The sequence below is a fragment of the Somniosus microcephalus genome, unplaced genomic scaffold (assembly GCF_052327205.1).
Source record: "Somniosus microcephalus isolate GS21.2 unplaced genomic scaffold, FLI_Smic_1.0 scaffold1, whole genome shotgun sequence".
NCBI lineage: Eukaryota > Metazoa > Chordata > Chondrichthyes > Squaliformes > Somniosidae > Somniosus > Somniosus microcephalus.
In genome coordinates, this window is record NW_028225188.1 from 4,842,192 (window position 1) to 4,854,215 (window position 12,024).

At 48.1% G+C, this 12,024-nt stretch overlaps 1 pseudogene; it reads left to right on the top strand.

Moving 5' to 3' along the window:
• The window catches only part of LOC147084183 (uncharacterized), a 58,753-nt pseudogene that overhangs the window by 18,556 nt on the left and 28,173 nt on the right, over positions 1-12,024 (top strand).

The window sequence follows — 12,024 nt, forward strand, 5'->3', positions numbered from 1 at the left end:
ACAGCACGGCCGGTGTGTGTCCTGTGCAGGCACAGTGTGGGCCGCCGAATAAATCCCCCTCAGAATATTACATGTTTCAATCAGATCACCTCCCATTCTTCTAAACTCCAATGTGTATAGGCCCAACCTGCTCAACCTTTCCTCATACGTCAACCTCTTCATCCCAGGAATCAACCGAGTGAACCTTCTCTGAACTGCCTCCAATCCAAGTATATCCTTCCTTAAATATGGAGACCACAACTGTGCGCAGTACTCCAGGTGCGGTCTCACCAGCGCCCTGTACAGTTGTAGCGAGACTTCCCTACTGTTATACTCCATCCCCCTGGCAATAAAGGCCAACATTCCATGAGCCTCCCTAATTCCTTGCTGTACCTGCATGCTAACTTTTTGTGTTACTGTTGAATCTGTGTTGACTGCCCTATCAGGCAGTGCATTCCAAATCCGAACCACCCGTTGCATAAGAAAAGTTTTTCCTCCCGTCGCCTCTGGCTCTTTGACCAATCACCTTCAATCCGAGCCCTCTTGTGATTGGACCTTCCGCCATTGGAAACAGTTTCTCTTTATTTACTATTTAAACCCTTCATGATTTTTACCGCCTATCAAATCTCATCTTGGCCTTCTCTGCTCTCAGGAGAACAACCCCAGCTTCTCCAGTCTATCCACAGAACTGTCATCCCTCATCCCTGGAACCATTCTAGTAAATATCTCTGCACCCTCTCCAAAGCCTTCACATCCTTCCTAAAGTGTGCTGCCCAGAATTGGACACAATATTGCCCTGGGGCTGAACTCGTGTTTTATAAAGGTTTAGCATAACTTCCTGGCTTTTGTACTCTCTGCCTCTATTTATAAAGCCCAGGACCCCATGAGCTTTATTAACTGCTTTGTTAACCTGTCCTGCCACCTTTAAAGAATTGAGCACAAGCTCCCTTGTAGCACCCACTTTAAAATTATACCATTTAGCAGGTATTTTCTCTCCTCATCCTAGCAAAATGTATCAGCTCACACTTTTCTGTGTTGAATTTTATCTACACTCCTTTTACAGGGTTTTAGAAGTGGAGCATTTACAGACAGGAAGCTCAGACCAAACATCACGTCAAGAACAGACAGAGTCACTCGATTCATCAGGACCTGATTCAATCGCTCCTCCAATCTGCTGGCACCCCAGAGAGGGCAGCACGGTGGCATAGTGGTTAGCACTGTTGCCTCACAGCACCAGAGACCCGGGTTCGAATCTGGCCTCGGGCGACTGTCTGTGTGGAGTTTGCACATTCTCCCCGTGTTTGCGTGGGTTTTCTCCGGGTGCTCCGGTTTCCTCCTACAGTCCAAAGATGTGCGGGTTAGGTTGATTGGCTATGATAAATTGACCCTTAGTGTTAGGGGGATTAAATACGTGGGGTTACAGGGATAGGGTGGGATATGTGTTGGTGTAGGGGTTACGGGGACCGGGTGGGATATGTGTCGGTGTAGGCTCGATGGGCCGAAATGGCCTCTATCTGCACTGTGGGGTTTCTGTGATTCTGTGATGAGAGACCTTTTAAATGTTCTGAGTGTGGAAAGAGCTTCAAAATCTACAAGTGCCCAAAGAGACACCGGTGGCTACACACTGGGGAGAGGCCGTTCACCGGCCCCGTGTGTGGGAAGGGATTCACTCAGTCATCCGCTCCGATGATATACCAGCAAATTCACACGAGGGAGAGACCTTTAACCCACTCCGTGTGTGGGAAGGGATTAATTGCACCATCCTTGCTGCTGAGACACCAGCTTGTCCACACTGATGTGAGACCGTTGACCTGCTCCGTGTTTTTGAAGCGATTCTCATTCTGCCACCCTCCTGAGACACCAGCTTGTTCACAGTGATGAGAGACCGATTAAATGTTCTGACTGTGGAAAGAGATTTAAAAGGTCCCAGGATCTGAAGAGACACCAGCTGGAGAGAGCAGGAGAGATTCTGTTCACCTGCTCAGTGTGTGGGAAGGGATTCACTCGGTCCTCGAATCTGCTGGCACACCAGCGAGTTCACACTGGGGAGCGGCCGGTGAAACAGTCCGACTGTGGGAAAAGCTTTCAAATGTCCCAGGAGCTGAATGGACACCAGCTGGAGAGAGCAGGAAAGAGGCCATTCACCTGCTCTGTGTGTGGGAAGGGATTCGCTCGGTCATCCCACCTACTGACACACCAACAAGTTCACACTGATGAGAGTCCGTTTACATGTTCTGTCTGTGGGATGAGCTTTAAAAGCTCCAGGAATCTGAGTGGACACCAGCGAGTTCACACTGATGAAAGACCATTTAACTGTTCCGACTGTGGGAAGAGCTTTAAAACCTCTGAGGCTCTGAAGGACCACCAGCAAGTTCACTCCGTTCAGAGGCCATTCACATGTTCTGTCTGTGGGATGAGCTTTAAAAGCTCCAGGAATCTGAGCGGACACCAGCGAGTTCACACTGGGGAGAGACCATTCACCTGCTCCGTGTGTGGGAAGGGATTCACTCGGTCATCCCACCTACTGACACACCAGCGAGTTCACACAGGGGAGAGGCCATTCACCTGCTCCGTGTGTGGGAAGGGATTCACTTGGTCATCAAGCCTGGTGAGACACCAGCAAGTTCACACTGGGGCGAGGCCATGCACCTGCTCCGTGTGTGGGAAGGGATTCACTCAGTCATCCCACCTACTGAAACACCAGCGATATCACACTGATGAGAGACTATTTAAATGTTCTGTCTGTGGGATGAGCTTTAAAACCTCTGAAGATCTGAAGCAACACCAGCGAGTTCACTCTGATCAGAGACCATTTACATGTTCTGTTTGTGGGATGAGCTTTAAAAGCTCCAGGAATCTGAACGGACACCAGCGAGTTCACACTGGGGAGAGACCGTTCACCTGCTCTGTGTGTGGGAAGGGATTCACTTGGTCCTCGAATCTGTTGACACACCAGCGAGTTCACATTGTTCTGTAGCGCAAGGCCCTGTAGACAGCTGGGGTGACATGAACATGGAATGGATGAATGTTTTATAAATTCTTGTACTGCTGTTTAATCTTTAAGATTGTTCTGCTGATGATTCCCTTTGTTTCACTGTTCATAGAAACATAGAAGATAGGAGCAGGAGTAGGCCATTCGGCCCTTCGAGACTGCTCCGCCATTCAATGAGATCATGGCTGATCATCCAAATTCAGTACCCTGTCCCTGCTTTCTCCCCATATCCCTAGCTCCCTTTAGCCTTAAGAAATATATCTAACTCCTTCTTGAATATATTTAATGAATTGGCCTCTACTGCCTTCTGTGGTAGAGAATTCCACAGGTTCACCATTCTCTGGGTGAAGAAATTCCTCCTCATCTCTGTCCTAAATGGCTTACCCCTTATCCTTAGATGGTGTTACATAGAATGTACAACACAGAAACAGGCCATTCAGCCCAACTGGTCCATGCCAGTGTTTATGCCCCACACCCACCCTACTTCAATTAACCCGATCAACAAATCCTTCCATTCCTTTCTCCCTTGTGTGGCTTCCCCATAAATCCATCTGTGCTGTTCACTTCAACCACTCCTTGTGGTAACGAGTTCCCCATTCTACCACTCTCTGGGTAAAAAATTTTCTCCTGCATTCCCTCCTGGATTTATTAGTGACTTTTATATTTATAGCCACATAAATATGATGAGATTCTGTTAAGCTGACCAGTATGTTGTTGTACTTTGTCTTTTTCTGATGAATGAAACATTACTGAGCCCCTGTACCCGTGTTATGGGATGAAGTGCCAGACAAGTGAAGGCACAACGTCTGGGTGTGAATCTAATAATAACCTCATGGACCGTATAGGTGTGATAACCAGACGGTCTTGTGGTTATAGTCTGGTCACAGATGGACTAAATTCCCTGAATTAGCAGGAGTTCAGGAGGCGGTCAACAGACGGGTCCAAACAATCCCATTTCCTGAGTGGTAACCAAGCTTGTGTATAAGAACAGGCCACTTAAGCCGTTGTCAGTTGGAACAGACTCGAGAAGATCGCGGGCGAATCCACTGTACTTCTATTCTCCAGATTGAGGGAATTATCACCCGATCTGTGTTATGCAGCGCTCTTAATGAAGCCTGGAGAGACCATTTGTGTTCTTGTGAGCTTGATTATCTGGTATCTGAAACCCTGGGACTCCCGATCATTAGAGTCAACCTCAGTGTGTGGAAAGGGATTCCCTGGTGTATCCCACCCGCTGACACACCAGAGTGTCCACAGTGTGACTGCGGTGGGTCGATTCCACTGTTTCCGATGCCTTTAATCACATCCAGGACTGAACCATGTTAATTCAGGCAACTGGGGCTTGTTAATGTTAAGAACCCCCAATAACTGGGCTGGATTTAAAGATTATTCCCTGTTCTCTCAGTACTAGTGAACAGAGAGAAGCTGATGTTATAGAATCATAGAGCACAGTGGGATGCCTTTCGGCCCATCGTGCTGGTGCCGGCTCTCTGAAAGAGCGATGCAATTAGTCCCACTGCCCTGCTCTTTCCCCACAGCCCTGCAAATTTCTGCCTTTAGTATATATCCAATTCCCTTTTGACAGTTACTATTGAATCTGCTTCCACCTCCCATTCAGGCAGTGCATTCCAGATCATCACAATTCGCTGTGTAAAAAAAGTCTCCTCATTTCCTCTCTCGATTCTTTTGCCAATGATCTGAAATCTGTGTCCTCTCGTTACCGACCCTCCTGCCAGTGACAACAGCTTCTCCTTGTTTGCTCGATCAAAACCCCTCCTAATTTTGAGCACCTCGATCGCAGCTCCACTTAACCGTCTCTGCTCCAAGTTATATTGCCATTGTTTTGTGAATTGTTGCTGTGATTGAGGTGCTGGATGTCCGTGCCTGGGGAATGGGACATTCTATCCTCGTGAGCACCGAGTGTCAGCATCCAGCAATCTCTGGTCAGGGACTGTCTTTTTAAACTGCCTCACCTCAGCTTTTTGACTACCTGATTACATTATCAAACATTTCAGAGTTTTTGCAGAGTGACCAAGGCTGAACAGATAAATGTGAGGTATTACATTTTGGTAGGAAGAATGGGGAGGTCACTTATCACTTGGAGGGTGTGAGTCAAGGTGGGGTAGAGGAACAAAGGGATCTCGGAGTACAAATACACAAATCACTAAAAGTTGCGACACAGGTTAGCAAGGCCATAAAAAAAGCAAACCAAGCACTAGGGTTTATTTCGATAGCAAAATACTGCAGATGTTGGAAATCCGAAATAACAACAGACAATGCTGGAAAAACTCAGCAGGTGACCAGCATCCGTGGAGAGAAATTTGAGTTGACGTTTCGGGTTGGACCCTTCTTCAAAACTGGAAAGAAAAGAAACTAGATCGAAGGCAGGGCTGCGATCGGACAAAAGAATAAAAGAAACAAAAGAAGTAAAAGAGATTAGAAGCTAGACGAGATGGTAATAGGCTGGGATTGGGTGTAAAGTGTACTGGCAGGGCAAAAGATAGCTGCCAGGTGTGAGAGAGAAACAAAAGGAAAGGGGGGGGGGAAAGGAGTGGAACAATTACAAGAGAAAATGAAATGGGGGCCGGGCTTATGATCTGACATTGTTGAACTCGATATTGAGTCCGGAAGGCTGCAGAGTGCCTAATCGGAAGATGAGGTGCTGTTCCTCGAGTTTACATTGAGCTTCCGTGGAACAATACAAGAGGCCAAGGACGGTGAGGTCCGAGTGGGAATGGAGCGGTGAATTAAAATGACAGGCGACCGGAAGCTCGGGGTCACCCTTACGGACTGAATGGAGGTGTTCCGCAAAGCGGTCACCCAATCTGCGTTTGGTCTCCCCAATGTAGAGGAGACCACATCGTGAGCAGCGAATACAGTATACTAGATTGCAAGAAGTACAAGTAAATCGCTGTTTCACCTGGAAGGGGTGTTTGGGGCCCTGGACAGTGGGAAGGGGGGAGGTATAGGGGCAGGTGTTACATCTCCTGCGCTTGCACGGGAAGGTGCCAGGCGAAGGGGAAGGGCTGTTTGGGGTGATAGAGGAGTGGACTAGGGTGTCTCGGAGGGAGCGGTCCCTGCGGAATGCTGAAAGGGGAGGGGAGGGGAAGATACGTTTGGTGGTGGGATCACTTTGGAGGTAGCGGAAATGCCGGAGGATGATCCGTTGAATGTGGAGGCTGGTGGGGTGAAAGGTGAGGACAAGGGGAACCCTATTGAGTCCGGAAGGCAGTCTGCAGCCTTCCGGACTCAATATCGAGTTCAACAATTTCAGATCATAAGCCCGGCCCCCATTTCATTTTCTCTTGTAATTGTTCCACTCCTTTCCCCCCCCCCTTTCCTTTTGTTTCTCTCTCACACCTGGCAGCTATCTTTTGCCCTGCCATTACACTTTACACCCAATCCCAGCCTATTACCATCTCATCTAGCTTCTAATCTCTTTTACTTCTTTTGTTTCTTTTATTCTTTTGTCCGATCGCAGCCCTGCCTTCGATCTAGTTTCTTTTCTTTCCAGTTTTGAAGAAGGGTCCAACCCGAAACGTCAACTCAAATTTCTCTCCATGGATGTTGCCTGACCTGCTGAGTTTTTCCAGCATTGTCTGTTGTTACTAGGGTTTATTTCTAGAGGTATAGAATTGAAAAGTAGTGAAGTTATGCTAAACCTGTATTGAACCTTGGTTAGACCACACTTAGAGTACTGCGTACAGTTCTGGTCACCATATTATAAAAAGGATATAGAGGCACTGGAGAGGGTGCAGAGAAGATTTACAAGGATGATACCAGAAATGCGAGGCTATACATATCAGGAAAGGATGAACAGGCTGGGTCTCTTTTCTCTTGAAAAAAGAAGGCTGAGGGGTGACCTAATAGAGGTCTTTAAAATTATGAAAAATGTTGATAGAGTGGATACAGAGAGAATTCGCTGCTCACGATGTGGTCTCCTCTACATTGGTGAGTCCAAACGCAGATTGGGTGACCGCTTTGTGGAACACCTCCATTCAGTCCGTAAGGGTGACCCCGAGCTTCCGGTCGCCTGTCATTTTAATTCACCGCCCCATTCCCACTCAGACCTCACCGTCCTCGGGCTCTTGCATTGTTCCACGGAAACCCAGCGTAAGCTCGAGGAACAGCACCTCATCTTCCGATCAGGCACTTTACAGCCTTCCGGACTCAATATCGAGTTCAACAATTTCAGATCATAACTTCGGCCCCTATTTCATTTTTATATATTTTTATCCACCCCTTTGTTTTGGCCCTTCCCCCTTTTTCTCTCTCCCACATGGCAGCTGTCTCTCATTCTGCCAGAACATTTCACACTTCACACTGCATCCATTGAATAAACATCTTGAGCCGTCTTTTGTCTCTTTACTGGTCCGATCTTCACTTCTCTTTTGTTCTTTCATCCCCATTTCCCAGCCCCCAAACTGGCCTTTTAATCTGTTTCATTTCCTGTGTTTCCTCTCAGTCCTGACGAAGGGTTTTGACCTGAAACGTTGACTCGATTTCTCTCTCCACAGATGTTGCCTGGCCTGCTGAGTTTTTCCAGCATTTTCTGTTGCTCAGCACACACCCTGGGCCCCTGTCAATCATCCTCCCCTGCGCCTGCGCGCTGGGCCCCTGAGCTCCAGGCTGCCGTGCGGGGCTTTCTTTGTAAAGTCGGTGTTGGTGAAGAGCCGCAATCAATGAGGGAAAGTGAGTTTTCCCCCAGATCCGATTGAGATCAGAGTGGGGGAGAGAATAAAGGGGAATCCAAACCTGAGAGTCCGCGGATCCGGGCCCCAAGCGGAGCTTCTTCAGTTTGGCGGAGCGCACCCGTAAGACAAAGGTCCTCTACCAACCTGCCCCTGCCACACAGTGCTGCCCCCTGATTATCAAAATCCATGACAAGGCCTTGGACAACGTTGACCACTTTCCATACCTCGGGCGCCTACTGTAAACAAGGGCAGATGTCAACGATAAAGTCCAACACCGCCTTCAGTGTGCCAGTGCAGCCTTCGGTCACCTGAGGAAGAGGGTGTTTGAAGACCAGGACCTCAAACCTGGCACTAAGCTCATGGTCTACAGAGCAGTAGTGATACCCGCCCTCCTGTATGCCTCAGAGACATGGACCATGTACAGCAGGCACCACAAAGCAAAAAATAAACCCTTTTCAATTTAATTTAAAATCAGACAGTACTTTAGATAATATGATTAAATATAAAATAAATATTCACAACCTCTGCCTTTTGACTTCAGACACACCCCTCCTCCAGCATTCATCTGTGTGAAAGGCTCAGAGGGTGCGGAATTCTTAAAGTGCATCCAGGAGAGCTTTTTGAGCCAGCATGTAGAAAGTCCTACAAGAGAGGGGGCGGTACTGGACCTAATTCTAGGGAATATAGCTGGGCAAGTGGTAGAAGTGTCAGTAGAGCATTTTGGTGACAGTGACCATAATTCATTGAGATTTAAGGTAGTCATGGAAAAGGACAAAGATGGACCAGAAATAAAGGTTCTAAATTGGGGGAAGGCCGATTTTAATATGATAAAACAGGATCTGGCCAAAGTGGACTGGGATCAGCTACTTGTCGGAAAATCCACATCGGAGCAATGGGAATCTTTCAGAAAGAAAATAGAGAGAGTACAATGGCAACATGTTCCCGTAAAGGTCAAGGGTGGGACCAACAAGCCCAGGGAACCCTGGATGTCAAGGGATATACGAGAATGGATTAGGAAAAAAAGGGAGGCTTTTGGCAGATACAAAGAACTAAAAACAGTGGAAGCCCTGGAGGAGTATAGAAAATGCCGGGGGGTACTTAAAAAAGAAATTCGGAGAGCAAAGAGGGGGCATGAAAAAACACTGGTGGGCAAAATAAAGGAAAATCCCAAGATGTTTTATAAGTATATTAAGGGCAAGAGGATAACCTGGGAAAGAGTAGGGCCCATTGGGGACCAAACTGGCAATCTGTGAGTAGAGCCAGAAGATATAGGTGAGGTTTTAAATGAATATTTTGCATCTGTGTTCACTATGGAGAAGGACGATGTAGGCATAGAAACCAGGCAGGGGGATTGTGATATACTTGAACACATTATTATCAAGAGGGAGGAGGTACTAGCAGTTTTAGCGGGCTTAAAAGTGGATAAATCCCCAGGCCCAGACGAGATGTATCCCAGGCTGCTGTGTGAGGCAAGGGAGGAGATTGCAGGGGCTCTGACACAAATTTTCAGAACCTCTCTGGCCACAGGGGAGGTGCCGGAGGACTGGAGGACAGCTAATCACAGAAATCACAGAAACCCCACAGTGCAGATAGAAGCCATTTCGGCCCATCGAGCCTGCACCGACACATATCCCACCCGATCCCCGTAACCCCTACCCCAACACATATCCCAACCTATCCCCGTAACCCCACGTATTTAATCCCCCTAACACTAAGGGTCAATTTATCATAGCCAATCAACCTAACTCGCACATCTTTGGACACTAATGTAGTACCATTATTCAACAAGGGTAGTAGTAGGGATAAACCAGGGAATTACAGGCCAGTGAGCTGAACATCAGTGGTAGGGAAATTACTGGAAAAAATTCTGAGGGACAGAATTAGTCTCCACTTAGAGAGGCAAGGATTAATCAAGGATAGTCAGCATGGCTTTGTCAGGGGGAGATCATGTCTAACCAATTTGATTGAATTTTGAGAGGGGGTGACTAGGTGTGTGGATGAGGGCAGTCCAGTTGACGTAGTCTACATGGACTTCAGTAAGGCTTTTGACAAAGTCCCACATGGGAGACTGGTCAAGAAGGTAAGAGCCCATGGGATCCAGGGCAATTTGGCACATGGGATTGAAAATTGGCTTAGTGGCAGGAGGCAGAGGGTGATGGTCGAAGGTTGTTTTTTTGACTGGAAGCCTGTGTCCAGTGGTGTACCGCAGGGATCGGTGCTGGGTCCTTTGCTGCTTGTAGTGTACATTAATGATTTAGATATGAATGTAGGAGGTATGATCCGTAAGTTCGCAGATGACACGAAAATTGGTGGAGTGGTAAATAGCGAGGAGGGAAGCCTCAGGCTACAGGAGAATATAGACGGGTTGGTTGGATGGGCAGTACAGTGGCAAATGGAATTTAACCCTGAAAAGTGTGAGGTGATGCATTTTGGGAGGACTAACAAGGCAATACACAATGAATGGTAGAACCCTAGGAAGGACAGAGGATGAGAGGGACCTTGGTGTGCATGTACATAGATCCCTGAGGGCAGCAGGACAGCTAGATAGGGTGGTTAAGAAGGCATATGGGATACTTATATTCTATGCCTCGGCTAATGAAGGCAAGAGCAGGGAGGTTATGATGGAGCTGTACAAAACGCTAGTTAGGCCACAGCTGGAATACTGTGTGCAGTTCTGGTTGCCACACTATAGGGAGGATGTGATTGCATTGGAGAGGGTGCAGAGGAGATTCACCAGGGTGTTACCTGGGCTGGAGCGCTTCAGCTATGAAGAGAGACTGGACAGGCTGGGGTTGTTTTCCTTAGAGCAGAGAAGGCTGAGGGGGGACCTGATTGAGGTGTACAAAATTATGAGGGGCATAGATAGGGTAGATAGAAAGGAACTCTTCCCTTTAGTAGAGGGGTCAATAACAAGGGGGCAGAGATTCAAGGTAAGGGGCAGGAGGTTTAGAGGGGATTTGAGGAAAAACTTTTTCACCCAGAGGGTGGTTGGAATCTAGAACTCACTGCCTGAAAGGATGGTAGAGGCAGGAACCCTCACAACATTCAAGAAGCATTTAGATGAGCACTTGAAACGCCATAGCATACAAGGCTACGGACCAAGTGCTGGAAAATGGGATTAGAATAGACAGGGCTTGATGGCGGGTGTGGACACGATGGGCCGAAGGGCCTCCTTCTGTGCTGTATAAGTCTATGACTCTATGGTAGCACTCTTGCCTCTGAGGCATAAGGTTGTGGGTTCAAGTCCCACTCCAGAGACTTGAGCACAAAAATCCAGGCTGACACTCCAGTGCAGTACTGAGGCACTGTCAGAGGTGGCGTCTTTTGGATGAGACATTAAACTGAGGCCATGTCTGCTCTCTCAGGTGGATGTAAAAGAGCCCTTGACACTATTTTGAGAAAGAAAGACTTGCATTTATATAGTGCTTTCATGACCAGCAGACGTCTTTGATGTGCCTCAATAAATCCGAGACTCGATGTTAGCGAAACAAAACAAGGCTTTTATTGACTTAGAAAGTAACACACAGAGGAGAATGTATCTTCCATCCAGAGGTCTGCCGTACTGGATGTGCTGCAGGCTGGGCCAGCTTACATAGGAGCCAGGTATGGGCAGAGCCCTACACACAGTACAATACAATGGAAATGAAACTGAAACCAACCACAGTCACAGGCAGAGAAATACTGATGAGTGATGAATGGAATATTTCATCACATTCACCCCTTCTATAGATTTAGTCTGTTTGGGGGTTTGACAGTCCTCTGCGACCGACGTGGCTGTTGTGGTGCTGCGGGTGTTGGCTGGGTGTCCCCGGTGGCCTCCTGGGTCTCTGCCGGGGGTGCCGTCAGGGTTGTTGAAGGGGTAGTTGGTGGGGGTACCGTTGGTCGATGTTCTTCCGGGGGTGGTGAAAGAGTAGTGGGTGGATAAGAGTTGCTGTGGTCGTTGTCGTTACCGGCTGGGGCGACGTCTTTTATGGACACGGTGTCCTCCCTTCCGTCGGCGTGCCGGACATACATGTATTGGGGGTTGGCGTGGAGTAGGTGCACTGACTCTATGAGAGGGTCCGTCTTGTGGCCCCTCACATGCCTTCGCACGAATACCGGACCTGGGGTGGCGAGCCATGACGGCATGGATACGCCTGAGGTGGATTTCCGGGGAAAGACAAACATTCGCTCGTGAGGCGTGGCATTAGTGGCAGTACACAATAGTGACCGTATCGAATGGAGCACATCTGGGAGGACTTCCTGCCAGCGGGAGATAGGGAGGCCTTTGGTCCTTAGAGCTAGAGTGACTGCTTTCCATACTGTCCCGTTCTCTCGCTCCACTTGACCGTTACCCTGGGGGTTGTAGCTGGTGGTACG